Raw genomic sequence first — 12,670 nt, forward strand, 5'->3', positions numbered from 1 at the left:
ATTTTTGTCCACTTCCGGAGCAGACAAACGGCAAGGAAGCGTTTAACATGAGGGTATGATGGCACATTTGCATGTAACGTGACGGCGAAAACAAACTGAATGACTTTTTTTAACCTGAGAGAGGAGGTGCACCGTTCTCGGAGGTACTGCAATACCGAGCCGATGCGTGGAGTGGACGGAGCAAGCCCCAAATTCCATCTCCCTGGTCCAAAAATCAATTTAATATACGGTCCCCGGGTAGGGGACGTATCAGATATTAAACTGATAAGAACAGATACTACACTTGATCTTAGCCAAAAGGCCGAGAAGCGATGCCCACAATGGGTTCGGGGAGCAGTGAGCTCTCCCCACGCTGACCCTCCCGTCAACGGTCCAAAGCGGCGCCCGCGCAAAGCGCCCGGCGGAGGGGCCGGAGCGTGAGCGGCGTACATGGAAACGACCCTTTGGGTTTTTTTTTTTTTCCTCTGACAAAAAACAAGATGGGAGAGCGCGAACGCAGTCCCCCACTACCAGAAATTATGCAGTTGAGATTCCCACATTTGGGGAATTCACAGGGGTCAGCACATCCTGTTTGTGCAATGGACGAGCCTCGCCCTGGGTGAACCACCTTCCTGATCATGGTGTCGCCCCTGCCAGGTAAGTATGAGTTGCTCCGCTCCGAGCCAAGGCCCAGGCCCTGGAAGAGGCAATGTGGCAGCATGGTCCTTCCGGCCATTTGCATGGACCAGCTTCCACCCGACGATTGAGCCCCAGGTTAAACGGCAGCGATACACACGCAAGTCTGTGCGTTCTAAGCACTCTTTTTTACTTTTAAAGTTCTTGAACACGGGATGCCAAACGGAGGGTACGCAAGGGCATGTTTAAAGGCCGACAAGACACAACCTTTGCTCTTGGAGGATGACCGCTTGCTTGCTTTAGACATAGGTAGAAAAGCCCCGCATTGAAGCAGGGCATCAAAAAATTGGAAAGATCTCTTGTTGTCCCTCTCCACGGAAATCTTTAGTAAAAGGCGAAAGATTTATACGCTCTGAAGAGAAACAAGAGTGCCACGTTGCAGCGCCACACGGCGTCCAGTACTTGAGGGCACACGGGGCTTCATCACGGGCAGTGTACTTCTGTTCACGCGCTCATTTGCATCGGCGGTCGCGCGGCAAAAGGGACACGACAGGCTCGCACGTCGTTTCTGTAGTGTAGCGGTTATCACGTTCGCCTAACGCGCGAAAGGTCCTCGGCTCGAAACCGGGCAGAAACAAAGCCTCCTTTTATGTTTGCTTCAATCTTTAACACGGTTCATTCCAAACTCGATGGTTTATTCCTAGAAAAGAGGGAGGAGCGGAGGAATTGTCGGCGTAGTCCTTCAAACTTTTCATCACAGAGATCGGGGGAAAAAGACACCGACACACACGCCCCAAAAAAAAAAAAAAAAAAAAGGGGCCCCCCTGCAGCCCCATATGTCCTCGTTAGTATAGTGGACAGTATCTCCGCTTGTCACGCGGAAGACCTGGGTTCGATTCCCAGACGGGGAGAGAAAGTGCGTTTTACCCAGCACGAAAGCGTTGCACTGACGCTGAGGACTTGTCCCACCAACGTACCTGCGCTACACTATCGCTTCTGTAGTGTAGCGGTTATCACGTTTGCCTCACACGCAAAAGGTCCCCGGCTCGAAACCGGGCAGAAGCACGCCCTCATGCGAAGACTTTACTTGTCGAGGATGGGTTTGAAAGTCGGTGTTGCGTTTGACCCCCCCCCCAAAAAAAAAAAAAACAACTAGTCACATGTACTGTACTCCACAAAGGGGCCACTCAAATTCCAAAGGTGGCCTATTTTGCACAAGGGTTTACGTGGAATGGGCTACCTCCCAAGGGGGTTGGGTTTAGGAACAGATACTTCACCTTCCCTCCCCCTCTTCTCCAGTCAGGGCTTTTGGCGGGAGATTTGAAATATCCAGCCCTTCCACTCAAAACGTCTCCGAGAATTTTTGTCCACTTCCGGAGCAGACAAACGGCAAGGAAGCGTTTAACATGAGGGTATGATGGCACATTTGCATGTAACGTGACGGCGAAAACAAACTGAATGACTTTTTTTAACCTGAGAGAGGAGGTGCACCGTTCTCGGAGGTACTGCAATACCGAGCCGATGCGTGGAGTGGACGGAGCAAGCCCCAAATTCCATCTCCCTGGTCCAAAAATCAATTTAATATACGGTCCCCGGGTAGGGGACGTATCAGATATTAAACTGATAAGAACAGATACTACACTTGATCTTAGCCAAAAGGCCGAGAAGTGATGCCCACAATGGGTTCGGGGAGCAGTGAGCTCTCCCCACGCTGACCCTCCCGTCAACGGTCCAAAGCGGCGCCCGCGCAAAGCGCCCGGCGGAGGGGCCGGAGCGCGAGCGGCGTACATGGAAACGACCCTTTGGGTTTTTTTTTTTTTCCTCTGACAAAAAACAAGAGGGGAGAGCGCGAACGCAGTCCCCCACTACCAGAAATTATGCAGTTGAGATTCCCACATTTGGGGAATTCACAGGGGTCAGCACATCCTGTTTGTGCAATGGACGAGCCTCGCCCTGGGTGAACCACCTTCCTGATCATGGTGTCACCCCTGCCAGGTAAGTATGAGTTGCTCCGCTCCGAGCCAAGGCCCAGGCCCTGGAAGAGGCAATGTGGCAGCATGGTCCTTCCGGCCATTTGCATGGACCAGCTTCCACCCGACGATTGAGCCCCAGGTTAAACGGCAGCGATACACACGCAAGTCTGTGCGTTCTAAGCACTCTTTTTTACTTTTAAAGTTCTTGAACACGGGATGCCAAACGGAGGGTACGCAAGGGCATGTTTAAAGGCCGACAAGACACAACCTTTGCTCTTGGAGGATGACCGCTTGCTTGCTTTAGACATAGGTAGAAAAGCCCCGCATTGAAGCAGGGCATCAAAAAATTGGAAAGATCTCTTGTTGTCCCTCTCCACGGAAATCTTTAGTAAAAGGCGAAAGATTTATACGCTCTGAAGAGAAACAAGAGTGCCACGTTGCAGCGCCACACGGCGTCCAGTACTTGAGGGCACACGGGGCTTCATCACGGGCAGTGTACTTCTGTTCACGCGCTCATTTGCATCGGCGGTCGCGCGGCAAAAGGGACACGACAGGCTCGCACGTCGTTTCTGTAGTGTAGCGGTTATCACGTTCGCCTAACGCGCGAAAGGTCCTCGGCTCGAAACCGGGCAGAAACAAAGCCTCCTTTTATGTTTGCTTCAATCTTTAACACGGTTCATTCCAAACTCGATGGTTTATTCCTAGAAAAGAGGGAGGAGCGGAGGAATTGTCGGCGTAGTCCTTCAAACTTTTCATCACAGAGATCGGGGGAAAAAGACACCGACACACACGCCCCAAAAAAAAAAAAAAAAAAAAAGGGGCCCCCCTGCAGCCCCATATGTCCTCGTTAGTATAGTGGACAGTATCTCCGCTTGTCACGCGGAAGACCTGGGTTCGATTCCCAGACGGGGAGAGAAAGTGCGTTTTACCCAGCACGAAAGCGTTGCACTGACGCTGAGGACTTGTCCCACCAACGTACCTGCGCTACACTATCGCTTCTGTAGTGTAGCGGTTATCACGTTTGCCTCACACGCAAAAGGTCCCCGGCTCGAAACCGGGCAGAAGCACGCCCTCATGCGAAGACTTTACTTGTCGAGGATGGGTTTGAAAGTCGGTGTTGCGTTTGACCCCCCCCCCAAAAAAAAACAAAACAACTAGTCACATGTACTGTACTCCACAAAGGGGCCACTCAAATTCCAAAGGTGGCCTATTTTGCACAAGGGTTTACGTGGAATGGGCTACCTCCCAAGGGGGTTGGGTTTAGGAACAGATACTTCACCTTCCCTCCCCCTCTTCTCCAGTCAGGGCTTTTGGCGGGAGATTTGAAATATCCAGCCCTTCCACTCAAAACGTCTCCGAGAATTTTTGTCCACTTCCGGAGCAGACAAACGGCAAGGAAGCGTTTAACATGAGGGTATGATGGCACATTTGCATGTAACGTGACGGCGAAAACAAACTGAATGACTTTTTTTAACCTGAGAGAGGAGGTGCACCGTTCTCGGAGGTACTGCAATACCGAGCCGATGCGTGGAGTGGACGGAGCAAGCCCCAAATTCCATCTCCCTGGTCCAAAAATCAATTTAATATACGGTCCCCGGGTAGGGGACGTATCAGATATTAAACTGATAAGAACAGATACTACACTTGATCTTAGCCAAAAGGCCGAGAAGCGATGCCCACAATGGGTTCGGGGAGCAGTGAGCTCTCCCCACGCTGACCCTCCGTCAACGGTCCAAAGCGGCGCCCGCGCAAAGCGCCCGGCGGAGGGGCCGGAGCGCGAGCGGCGTACATGGAAACGACCCTTTGGGTTTTTTTTTTTTTCCTCTGACAAAAAACAAGATGGGAGAGCGCGAACGCAGTCCCCCACTACCAGAAATTATGCAGTTGAGATTCCCACATTTGGGGAATTCACAGGGGTCAGCACATCCTGTTTGTGCAATGGACGAGCCTCGCCCTGGGTGAACCACCTTCCTGATCATGGTGTCGCCCCTGCCAGGTAAGTATGAGTTGCTCCGCTCCGAGCCAAGGCCCAGGCCCTGGAAGAGGCAATGTGGCAGCATGGTCCTTCCGGCCATTTGCATGGACCAGCTTCCACCCGACGATTGAGCCCCAGGTTAAACGGCAGCGATACACACGCAAGTCTGTGCGTTCTAAGCACTCTTTTTTACTTTTAAAGTTCTTGAACACGGGATGCCAAACGGAGGGTACGCAAGGGCATGTTTAAAGGCCGACAAGACACAACCTTTGCTCTTGGAGGATGACCGCTTGCTTGCTTTAGACATAGGTAGAAAAGCCCCGCATTGAAGCAGGGCATCAAAAAATTGGAAAGATCTCTTGTTGTCCCTCTCCACGGAAATCTTTAGTAAAAGGCGAAAGATTTATACGCTCTGAAGAGAAACAAGAGTGCCACGTTGCAGCGCCACACGGCGTCCAGTACTTGAGGGCACACGGGGCTTCATCACGGGCAGTGTACTTCTGTTCACGCGCTCATTTGCATCGGCGGTCGCGCGGCAAAAGGGACACGACAGGCTCGCACGTCGTTTCTGTAGTGTAGCGGTTATCACGTTCGCCTAACGCGCGAAAGGTCCTCGGCTCGAAACCGGGCAGAAACAAAGCCTCCTTTTATGTTTGCTTCAATCTTTAACACGGTTCATTCCAAACTCGATGGTTTATTCCTAGAAAAGAGGGAGGAGCGGAGGAATTGTCGGCGTAGTCCTTCAAACTTTTCATCACAGAGATCGGGGGAAAAAGACACCGACACACACGCCCCAAAAAAAAAAAAAAAAAAAAAGGGGCCCCCCTGCAGCCCCATATGTCCTCGTTAGTATAGTGGACAGTATCTCCGCTTGTCACGCGGAAGACCTGGGTTCGATTCCCAGACGGGGAGAGAAAGTGCGTTTTACCCAGCACGAAAGCGTTGCACTGACGCTGAGGACTTGTCCCACCAACGTACCTGCGCTACACTATCGCTTCTGTAGTGTAGCGGTTATCACGTTTGCCTCACACGCAAAAGGTCCCCGGCTCGAAACCGGGCAGAAGCACGCCCTCATGCGAAGACTTTACTTGTCGAGGATGGGTTTGAAAGTCGGTGTTGCGTTTGACCCCCCCCCAAAAAAAAACAAAACAACTAGTCACATGTACTGTACTCCACAAAGGGGCCACTCAAATTCCAAAGGTGGCCTATTTTGCACAAGGGTTTACGTGGAATGGGCTACCTCCCAAGGGGGTTGGGTTTAGGAACAGATACTTCACCTTCCCTCCCCCTCTTCTCCAGTCAGGGCTTTTGGCGGGAGATTTGAAATATCCAGCCCTTCCACTCAAAACGTCTCCGAGAATTTTTGTCCACTTCCGGAGCAGACAAACGGCAAGGAAGCGTTTAACATGAGGGTATGATGGCACATTTGCATGTAACGTGACGGCGAAAACAAACTGAATGACTTTTTTTAACCTGAGAGAGGAGGTGCACCGTTCTCGGAGGTACTGCAATACCGAGCCGATGCGTGGAGTGGACGGAGCAAGCCCCAAATTCCATCTCCCTGGTCCAAAAATCAATTTAATATACGGTCCCCGGGTAGGGGACGTATCAGATATTAAACTGATAAGAACAGATACTACACTTGATCTTAGCCAAAAGGCCGAGAAGCGATGCCCACAATGGGTTCGGGGAGCAGTGAGCTCTCCCCACGCTGACCCTCCCGTCAACGGTCCAAAGCGGCGCCCGCGCAAAGCGCCCGGCGGAGGGGACGGAGCGCGAGCGGCGTACATGGAAACGACCCTTTGGGTTTTTTTTTTTTTCCTCTGACAAAAAACAAGAGGGGAGAGCGCGAACGCAGTCCCCCACTACCAGAAATTATGCAGTTGAGATTCCCACATTTGGGGAATTCACAGGGGTCAGCACATCCTGTTTGTGCAATGGACGAGCCTCGCCCTGGGTGAACCACCTTCCTGATCATGGTGTCGCCCCTGCCAGGTAAGTATGAGTTGCTCCGCTCCGAGCCAAGGCCCAGGCCCTGGAAGAGGCAATGTGGCAGCATGGTCCTTCCGGCCATTTGCATGGACCAGCTTCCACCCGACGATTGAGCCCCAGGTTAAACGGCAGCGATACACACGCAAGTCTGTGCGTTCTAAGCACTCTTTTTTACTTTTAAAGTTCTTGAACACGGGATGCCAAACGGAGGGTACGCAAGGGCATGTTTAAAGGCCGACAAGACACAACCTTTGCTCTTGGAGGATGACCGCTTGCTTGCTTTAGACATAGGTAGAAAAGCCCCGCATTGAAGCAGGGCATCAAAAAATTGGAAAGATCTCTTGTTGTCCCTCTCCACGGAAATCTTTAGTAAAAGGCGAAAGATTTATACGCTCTGAAGAGAAACAAGAGTGCCACGTTGCAGCGCCACACGGCGTCCAGTACTTGAGGGCACACGGGGCTTCATCACGGGCAGTGTACTTCTGTTCACGCGCTCATTTGCATCGGCGGTCGCGCGGCAAAAGGGACACGACAGGCTCGCACTTCGTTTCTGTAGTGTAGCGGTTATCACGTTCGCCTAACGCGCGAAAGGTCCTCGGCTCGAAACCGGGCAGAAACAAAGCCTCCTTTTATGTTTGCTTCAATCTTTAACACGGTTCATTCCAAACTCGATGGTTTATTCCTAGAAAAGAGGGAGGAGCGGAGGAATTGTCGGCGTAGTCCTTCAAACTTTTCATCACAGAGATCGGGGGAAAAAGACACCGACACACACGCCCCAAAAAAAAAAAAAAAAAAAAAGGGGCCCCCCTGCAGCCCCATATGTCCTCGTTAGTATAGTGGACAGTATCTCCGCTTGTCACGCGGAAGACCTGGGTTCGATTCCCAGACGGGGAGAGAAAGTGCGTTTTACCCAGCACGAAAGCGTTGCACTGACGCTGAGGACTTGTCCCACCAACGTACCTGCGCTACACTATCGCTTCTGTAGTGTAGCGGTTATCACGTTTGCCTCACACGCAAAAGGTCCCCGGCTCGAAACCGGGCAGAAGCACGCCCTCATGCGAAGACTTTACTTGTCGAGGATGGGTTTGAAAGTCGGTGTTGCGTTTGACCCCCCCCCCCAAAAAAAACAAAACAACTAGTCACATGTACTGTACTCCACAAAGGGGCCACTCAAATTCCAAAGGTGGCCTATTTTGCACAAGGGTTTACGTGGAATGGGCTACCTCCCAAGGGGGTTGGGTTTAGGAACAGATACTTCACCTTCCCTCCCCCTCTTCTCCAGTCAGGGCTTTTGGCGGGAGATTTGAAATATCCAGCCCTTCCACTCAAAACGTCTCCGAGAATTTTTGTCCACTTCCGGAGCAGACAAACGGCAAGGAAGCGTTTAACATGAGGGTATGATGGCACATTTGCATGTAACGTGACGGCGAAAACAAACTGAATGACTTTTTTTAACCTGAGAGAGGAGGTGCACCGTTCTCGGAGGTACTGCAATACCGAGCCGATGCGTGGAGTGGACGGAGCAAGCCCCAAATTCCATCTCCCTGGTCCAAAAATCAATTTAATATACGGTCCCCGGGTAGGGGACGTATCAGATATTAAACTGATAAGAACAGATACTACACTTGATCTTAGCCAAAAGGCCGAGAAGCGATGCCCACAATGGGTTCGGGGAGCAGTGAGCTCTCCCCACGCTGACCCTCCCGTCAACGGTCCAAAGCGGCGCCCGCGCAAAGCGCCCGGCGGAGGGGCCGGAGCGCGAGCGGCGTACATGGAAACGACCCTTTGGGTTTTTTTTTTTTTCCTCTGACAAAAAACAAGAGGGGAGAGCGCGAACGCAGTCCCCCACTACCAGAAATTATGCAGTTGAGATTCCCACATTTGGGGAATTCACAGGGGTCAGCACATCCTGTTTGTGCAATGGACGAGCCTAGCCCTGGGTGAACCACCTTCCTGATCATGGTGTCGCCCCTGCCAGGTAAGTATGAGTTGCTCCGCTCCGAGCCAAGGCCCAGGCCCTGGAAGAGGCAATGTGGCAGCATGGTCCTTCCGGCCATTTGCATGGACCAGCTTCCACCCGACGATTGAGCCCCAGGTTAAACGGCAGCGATACACACGCAAGTCTGTGCGTTCTAAGCACTCTTTTTTACTTTTAAAGTTCTTGAACACGGGATGCCAAACGGAGGGTACGCAAGGGCATGTTTAAAGGCCGACAAGACACAACCTTTGCTCTTGGAGGATGACCGCTTGCTTGCTTTAGACATAGGTAGAAAAGCCCCGCATTGAAGCAGGGCATCAAAAAATTGGAAAGATCTCTTGTTGTCCCTCTCCACGGAAATCTTTAGTAAAAGGCGAAAGATTTATACGCTCTGAAGAGAAACAAGAGTGCCACGTTGCAGCGCCACACGGCGTCCAGTACTTGAGGGCACACGGGGCTTCATCACGGGCAGTGTACTTCTGTTCACGCGCTCATTTGCATCGGCGGTCGCGCGGCAAAAGGGACACGACAGGCTCGCACGTCGTTTCTGTAGTGTAGCGGTTATCACGTTCGCCTAACGCGCGAAAGGTCCTCGGCTCGAAACCGGGCAGAAACAAAGCCTCCTTTTATGTTTGCTTCAATCTTTAACACGGTTCATTCCAAACTCGATGGTTTATTCCTAGAAAAGAGGGAGGAGCGGAGGAATTGTCGGCGTAGTCCTTCAAACTTTTCATCACAGAGATCGGGGGAAAAAGACACCGACACACACGCCCCAAAAAAAAAAAAAAAAAAAAAGGGCCCCCCCTGCAGCCCCATATGTCCTCGTTAGTATAGTGGACAGTATCTCCGCTTGTCACGCGGAAGACCTGGGTTCGATTCCCAGACGGGGAGAGAAAGTGCGTTTTACCCAGCACAAAAGCGTTGCACTGACGCTGAGGACTTGTCCCACCAACGTACCTGCGCTACACTATCGCTTCTGTAGTGTAGCGGTTATCACGTTTGCCTCACACGCAAAAGGTCCCCGGCTCGAAACCGGGCAGAAGCACGCCCTCATGCGAAGACTTTACTTGTCGAGGATGGGTTTGAAAGTCGGTGTTGCGTTTGACCCCCCCCCCCAAAAAAAAACAAAACAACTAGTCACATGTACTGTACTCCACAAAGGGGCCACTCAAATTCCAAAGGTGGCCTATTTTGCACAAGGGTTTACGTGGAATGGGCTACCTCCCAAGGGGGTTGGGTTTAGGAACAGATACTTCACCTTCCCTCCCCCTCTTCTCCAGTCAGGGCTTTTGGCGGGAGATTTGAAATATCCAGCCCTTCCACTCAAAACGTCTCCGAGAATTTTTGTCCACTTCCGGAGCAGACAAACGGCAAGGAAGCGTTTAACATGAGGGTATGATGGCACATTTGCATGTAACGTGACGGCGAAAACAAACTGAATGACTTTTTTTAACCTGAGAGAGGAGGTGCACCGTTCTCGGAGGTACTGCAATACCGAGCCGATGCGTGGAGTGGACGGAGCAAGCCCCAAATTCCATCTCCCTGGTCCAAAAATCAATTTAATATACGGTCCCCGGGTAGGGGACGTATCAGATATTAAACTGATAAGAACAGATACTACACTTGATCTTAGCCAAAAGGCCGAGAAGCGATGCCCACAATGGGTTCGGGGAGCAGTGAGCTCTCCCCACGCTGACCCTCCCGTCAACGGTCCAAAGCGGCGCCCGCGCAAAGCGCCCGGCGGAGGGGCCGGAGCGCGAGCGGCGTACATGGAAACGACCCTTTGGGTTTTTTTTTTTTTCCTCTGACAAAAAACAAGAGGGGAGAGCGCGAACGCAGTCCCCCACTACCAGAAATTATGCAGTTGAGATTCCCACATTTGGGGAATTCACAGGGGTCAGCACATCCTGTTTGTGCAATGGACGAGCCTCGCCCTGGGTGAACCACCTTCCTGATCATGGTGTCGCCCCTGCCAGGTAAGTATGAGTTGCTCCGCTCCGAGCCAAGGCCCAGGCCCTGGAAGAGGCAATGTGGCAGCATGGTCCTTCCGGCCATTTGCATGGACCAGCTTCCACCCGACGATTGAGCCCCAGGTTAAACGGCAGCGATACACACGCAAGTCTGTGCGTTCTAAGCACTCTTTTTTACTTTTAAAGTTCTTGAACACGGGATGCCAAACGGAGGGTACGCAAGGGCATGTTTAAAGGCCGACAAGACACAACCTTTGCTCTTGGAGGATGACCGCTTGCTTGCTTTAGACATAGGTAGAAAAGCCCCGCATTGAAGCAGGGCATCAAAAAATTGGAAAGATCTCTTGTTGTCCCTCTCCACGGAAATCTTTAGTAAAAGGCGAAAGATTTATACGCTCTGAAGAGAAACAAGAGTGCCACGTTGCAGCGCCACACGGCGTCCAGTACTTGAGGGCACACGGGGCTTCATCACGGGCAGTGTACTTCTGTTCACGCGCTCATTTGCATCGGCGGTCGCGCGGCAAAAGGGACACGACAGGCTCGCACGTCGTTTCTGTAGTGTAGCGGTTATCACGTTCGCCTAACGCGCGAAAGGTCCTCGGCTCGAAACCGGGCAGAAACAAAGCCTCCTTTTATGTTTGCTTCAATCTTTAACACGGTTCATTCCAAACTCGATGGTTTATTCCTAGAAAAGAGGGAGGAGCGGAGGAATTGTCGGCGTAGTCCTTCAAACTTTTCATCACAGAGATCGGGGGAAAAAGACACCGACACACACGCCCCAAAAAAAAAAAAAAAAAAAAGGGGCCCCCCTGCAGCCCCATATGTCCTCGTTAGTATAGTGGACAGTATCTCCGCTTGTCACGCGGAAGACCTGGGTTCGATTCCCAGACGGGGAGAGAAAGTGCGTTTTACCCAGCACGAAAGCGTTGCACTGACGCTGAGGACTTGTCCCACCAACGTACCTGCGCTACACTATCGCTTCTGTAGTGTAGCGGTTATCACGTTTGCCTCACACGCTAAAGGTCCCCGGCTCGAAACCGGGCAGAAGCACGCCCTCATGCGAAGACTTTACTTGTCGAGGATGGGTTTGAAAGTCGGTGTTGCGTTTGACCCCCCCCCAAAAAAAAACAAAACAACTAGTCACATGTACTGTACTCCACAAAGGGGCCACTCAAATTCCAAAGGTGGCCTATTTTGCACAAGGGTTTACGTGGAATGGGCTACCTCCCAAGGGGGTTGGGTTTAGGAACAGATACTTCACCTTCCCTCCCCCTCTTCTCCAGTCAGGGCTTTTGGCGGGAGATTTGAAATATCCAGCCCTTCCACTCAAAACGTCTCCGAGAATTTTTGTCCACTTCCGGAGCAGACAAACGGCAAGGAAGCGTTTAACATGAGGGTATGATGGCACATTTGCATGTAACGTGACGGCGAAAACAAACTGAATGACTTTTTTTAACCTGAGAGAGGAGGTGCACCGTTCTCGGAGGTACTGCAATACCGAGCCGATGCGTGGAGTGGACGGAGCAAGCCCCAAATTCCATCTCCCTGGTCCAAAAATCAATTTAATATACGGTCCCCGGGTAGGGGACGTATCAGATATTAAACTGATAAGAACAGATACTACACTTGATCTTAGCCAAAAGGCCGAGAAGCGATGCCCACAATGGGTTCGGGGAGCAGTGAGCTCTCCCCACGCTGACCCTCCCGTCAACGGTCCAAAGCGGCGCCCGCGCAAAGCGCCCGGCGGAGGGGCCGGAGCGCGAGCGGCGTACATGGAAACGACCCTTTGGGTTTTTTTTTTTTTCCTCTGACAAAAAACAAGAGGGGAGAGCGCGAACGCAGTCCCCCACTACCAGAAATTATGCAGTTGAGATTCCCACATTTGGGGAATTCACAGGGGTCAGCACATCCTGTTTGTGCAATGGACGAGCCTAGCCCTGGGTGAACCACCTTCCTGATCATGGTGTCGCCCCTGCCAGGTAAGTATGAGTTGCTCCGCTCCGAGCCAAGGCCCAGGCCCTGGAAGAGGCAATGTGGCAGCATGGTCCTTCCGGCCATTTGCATGGACCAGCTTCCACCCGACGATTGAGCCCCAGGTTAAACGGCAGCGATACACACGCAAGTCTGTGCGTTCTAAGCACTCTTTTTTACTTTTAAAGTTCTTGAA

At 51.9% G+C, this 12,670-nt stretch overlaps 37 non-coding genes across 37 annotated transcripts; 17 read left to right on the forward strand and 20 right to left on the reverse strand.

The window, feature by feature from the left end:
• Positions 1 to 121: 121 nt before the first annotated feature.
• Positions 122 to 313, reverse strand: LOC140374984 (U2 spliceosomal RNA). The gene has a single exon (XR_011929305.1). It is a non-coding gene; the product is annotated as a U2 spliceosomal RNA (small nuclear RNA).
• Positions 314 to 478: 165 nt separating this feature from the next.
• On the reverse strand, positions 479 to 644 carry LOC140374909 (U1 spliceosomal RNA). Its single transcript, XR_011929233.1, has one exon. It is a non-coding gene; the product is annotated as a U1 spliceosomal RNA (small nuclear RNA).
• Positions 645 to 931: 287 nt separating this feature from the next.
• LOC140375131 (U5 spliceosomal RNA) lies at positions 932 to 1,045 on the reverse strand. The gene has a single exon (XR_011929439.1). It is a non-coding gene; the product is annotated as a U5 spliceosomal RNA (small nuclear RNA).
• Positions 1,046 to 1,179: 134 nt separating this feature from the next.
• On the forward strand, positions 1,180 to 1,252 carry trnav-aac (transfer RNA valine (anticodon AAC)). The gene has a single exon. It is a non-coding gene; the product is annotated as a tRNA-Val (tRNA).
• A 202-nt stretch (positions 1,253 to 1,454) lies between these two features.
• Positions 1,455 to 1,526, forward strand: trnad-guc (transfer RNA aspartic acid (anticodon GUC)). Its single transcript has one exon. It is a non-coding gene; the product is annotated as a tRNA-Asp (tRNA).
• An 81-nt stretch (positions 1,527 to 1,607) lies between these two features.
• On the forward strand, positions 1,608 to 1,680 carry trnav-cac (transfer RNA valine (anticodon CAC)). The gene has a single exon. It is a non-coding gene; the product is annotated as a tRNA-Val (tRNA).
• Positions 1,681 to 2,095: 415 nt separating this feature from the next.
• LOC140375052 (U2 spliceosomal RNA) lies at positions 2,096 to 2,287 on the reverse strand. Its single transcript, XR_011929369.1, has one exon. It is a non-coding gene; the product is annotated as a U2 spliceosomal RNA (small nuclear RNA).
• A 165-nt stretch (positions 2,288 to 2,452) lies between these two features.
• Positions 2,453 to 2,618, reverse strand: LOC140374935 (U1 spliceosomal RNA). Its single transcript, XR_011929257.1, has one exon. It is a non-coding gene; the product is annotated as a U1 spliceosomal RNA (small nuclear RNA).
• Positions 2,619 to 2,905: 287 nt separating this feature from the next.
• On the reverse strand, positions 2,906 to 3,019 carry LOC140375132 (U5 spliceosomal RNA). Its single transcript, XR_011929440.1, has one exon. It is a non-coding gene; the product is annotated as a U5 spliceosomal RNA (small nuclear RNA).
• Positions 3,020 to 3,153: 134 nt separating this feature from the next.
• trnav-aac (transfer RNA valine (anticodon AAC)) lies at positions 3,154 to 3,226 on the forward strand. The gene has a single exon. It is a non-coding gene; the product is annotated as a tRNA-Val (tRNA).
• A 203-nt stretch (positions 3,227 to 3,429) lies between these two features.
• On the forward strand, positions 3,430 to 3,501 carry trnad-guc (transfer RNA aspartic acid (anticodon GUC)). The gene has a single exon. It is a non-coding gene; the product is annotated as a tRNA-Asp (tRNA).
• Positions 3,502 to 3,582: 81 nt separating this feature from the next.
• trnav-cac (transfer RNA valine (anticodon CAC)) lies at positions 3,583 to 3,655 on the forward strand. Its single transcript has one exon. It is a non-coding gene; the product is annotated as a tRNA-Val (tRNA).
• A 415-nt stretch (positions 3,656 to 4,070) lies between these two features.
• LOC140374985 (U2 spliceosomal RNA) lies at positions 4,071 to 4,262 on the reverse strand. The gene has a single exon (XR_011929306.1). It is a non-coding gene; the product is annotated as a U2 spliceosomal RNA (small nuclear RNA).
• Positions 4,263 to 4,426: 164 nt separating this feature from the next.
• Positions 4,427 to 4,592, reverse strand: LOC140374910 (U1 spliceosomal RNA). The gene has a single exon (XR_011929234.1). It is a non-coding gene; the product is annotated as a U1 spliceosomal RNA (small nuclear RNA).
• Positions 4,593 to 4,879: 287 nt separating this feature from the next.
• LOC140375133 (U5 spliceosomal RNA) lies at positions 4,880 to 4,993 on the reverse strand. Its single transcript, XR_011929441.1, has one exon. It is a non-coding gene; the product is annotated as a U5 spliceosomal RNA (small nuclear RNA).
• A 134-nt stretch (positions 4,994 to 5,127) lies between these two features.
• Positions 5,128 to 5,200, forward strand: trnav-aac (transfer RNA valine (anticodon AAC)). The gene has a single exon. It is a non-coding gene; the product is annotated as a tRNA-Val (tRNA).
• Positions 5,201 to 5,403: 203 nt separating this feature from the next.
• On the forward strand, positions 5,404 to 5,475 carry trnad-guc (transfer RNA aspartic acid (anticodon GUC)). The gene has a single exon. It is a non-coding gene; the product is annotated as a tRNA-Asp (tRNA).
• An 81-nt stretch (positions 5,476 to 5,556) lies between these two features.
• On the forward strand, positions 5,557 to 5,629 carry trnav-cac (transfer RNA valine (anticodon CAC)). The gene has a single exon. It is a non-coding gene; the product is annotated as a tRNA-Val (tRNA).
• Positions 5,630 to 6,043: 414 nt separating this feature from the next.
• On the reverse strand, positions 6,044 to 6,235 carry LOC140374986 (U2 spliceosomal RNA). Its single transcript, XR_011929307.1, has one exon. It is a non-coding gene; the product is annotated as a U2 spliceosomal RNA (small nuclear RNA).
• A 165-nt stretch (positions 6,236 to 6,400) lies between these two features.
• LOC140374843 (U1 spliceosomal RNA) lies at positions 6,401 to 6,566 on the reverse strand. Its single transcript, XR_011929169.1, has one exon. It is a non-coding gene; the product is annotated as a U1 spliceosomal RNA (small nuclear RNA).
• A 287-nt stretch (positions 6,567 to 6,853) lies between these two features.
• On the reverse strand, positions 6,854 to 6,967 carry LOC140375135 (U5 spliceosomal RNA). The gene has a single exon (XR_011929442.1). It is a non-coding gene; the product is annotated as a U5 spliceosomal RNA (small nuclear RNA).
• A 134-nt stretch (positions 6,968 to 7,101) lies between these two features.
• Positions 7,102 to 7,174, forward strand: trnav-aac (transfer RNA valine (anticodon AAC)). The gene has a single exon. It is a non-coding gene; the product is annotated as a tRNA-Val (tRNA).
• Positions 7,175 to 7,377: 203 nt separating this feature from the next.
• On the forward strand, positions 7,378 to 7,449 carry trnad-guc (transfer RNA aspartic acid (anticodon GUC)). Its single transcript has one exon. It is a non-coding gene; the product is annotated as a tRNA-Asp (tRNA).
• Positions 7,450 to 7,530: 81 nt separating this feature from the next.
• Positions 7,531 to 7,603, forward strand: trnav-cac (transfer RNA valine (anticodon CAC)). The gene has a single exon. It is a non-coding gene; the product is annotated as a tRNA-Val (tRNA).
• Positions 7,604 to 8,018: 415 nt separating this feature from the next.
• LOC140374987 (U2 spliceosomal RNA) lies at positions 8,019 to 8,210 on the reverse strand. The gene has a single exon (XR_011929308.1). It is a non-coding gene; the product is annotated as a U2 spliceosomal RNA (small nuclear RNA).
• Positions 8,211 to 8,375: 165 nt separating this feature from the next.
• On the reverse strand, positions 8,376 to 8,541 carry LOC140374887 (U1 spliceosomal RNA). The gene has a single exon (XR_011929212.1). It is a non-coding gene; the product is annotated as a U1 spliceosomal RNA (small nuclear RNA).
• A 287-nt stretch (positions 8,542 to 8,828) lies between these two features.
• On the reverse strand, positions 8,829 to 8,942 carry LOC140375137 (U5 spliceosomal RNA). Its single transcript, XR_011929444.1, has one exon. It is a non-coding gene; the product is annotated as a U5 spliceosomal RNA (small nuclear RNA).
• A 134-nt stretch (positions 8,943 to 9,076) lies between these two features.
• On the forward strand, positions 9,077 to 9,149 carry trnav-aac (transfer RNA valine (anticodon AAC)). The gene has a single exon. It is a non-coding gene; the product is annotated as a tRNA-Val (tRNA).
• A 203-nt stretch (positions 9,150 to 9,352) lies between these two features.
• Positions 9,353 to 9,424, forward strand: trnad-guc (transfer RNA aspartic acid (anticodon GUC)). Its single transcript has one exon. It is a non-coding gene; the product is annotated as a tRNA-Asp (tRNA).
• An 81-nt stretch (positions 9,425 to 9,505) lies between these two features.
• trnav-cac (transfer RNA valine (anticodon CAC)) lies at positions 9,506 to 9,578 on the forward strand. The gene has a single exon. It is a non-coding gene; the product is annotated as a tRNA-Val (tRNA).
• A 416-nt stretch (positions 9,579 to 9,994) lies between these two features.
• LOC140374988 (U2 spliceosomal RNA) lies at positions 9,995 to 10,186 on the reverse strand. Its single transcript, XR_011929309.1, has one exon. It is a non-coding gene; the product is annotated as a U2 spliceosomal RNA (small nuclear RNA).
• Positions 10,187 to 10,351: 165 nt separating this feature from the next.
• LOC140374845 (U1 spliceosomal RNA) lies at positions 10,352 to 10,517 on the reverse strand. The gene has a single exon (XR_011929171.1). It is a non-coding gene; the product is annotated as a U1 spliceosomal RNA (small nuclear RNA).
• Positions 10,518 to 10,804: 287 nt separating this feature from the next.
• On the reverse strand, positions 10,805 to 10,918 carry LOC140375138 (U5 spliceosomal RNA). Its single transcript, XR_011929445.1, has one exon. It is a non-coding gene; the product is annotated as a U5 spliceosomal RNA (small nuclear RNA).
• A 134-nt stretch (positions 10,919 to 11,052) lies between these two features.
• trnav-aac (transfer RNA valine (anticodon AAC)) lies at positions 11,053 to 11,125 on the forward strand. The gene has a single exon. It is a non-coding gene; the product is annotated as a tRNA-Val (tRNA).
• Positions 11,126 to 11,327: 202 nt separating this feature from the next.
• On the forward strand, positions 11,328 to 11,399 carry trnad-guc (transfer RNA aspartic acid (anticodon GUC)). The gene has a single exon. It is a non-coding gene; the product is annotated as a tRNA-Asp (tRNA).
• A 568-nt stretch (positions 11,400 to 11,967) lies between these two features.
• On the reverse strand, positions 11,968 to 12,159 carry LOC140374990 (U2 spliceosomal RNA). The gene has a single exon (XR_011929310.1). It is a non-coding gene; the product is annotated as a U2 spliceosomal RNA (small nuclear RNA).
• A 165-nt stretch (positions 12,160 to 12,324) lies between these two features.
• LOC140374889 (U1 spliceosomal RNA) lies at positions 12,325 to 12,490 on the reverse strand. Its single transcript, XR_011929214.1, has one exon. It is a non-coding gene; the product is annotated as a U1 spliceosomal RNA (small nuclear RNA).
• Positions 12,491 to 12,670: the final 180 nt, after the last annotated feature.

This window comes from Eucyclogobius newberryi, unplaced genomic scaffold (genome assembly GCF_026437365.1).
Source record: "Eucyclogobius newberryi isolate DKJ021-1_F unplaced genomic scaffold, fEucNew1.0.hap1 SCAF_32, whole genome shotgun sequence".
NCBI classification, from domain to species: Eukaryota; Metazoa; Chordata; class Actinopteri; order Gobiiformes; family Gobiidae; genus Eucyclogobius; species Eucyclogobius newberryi.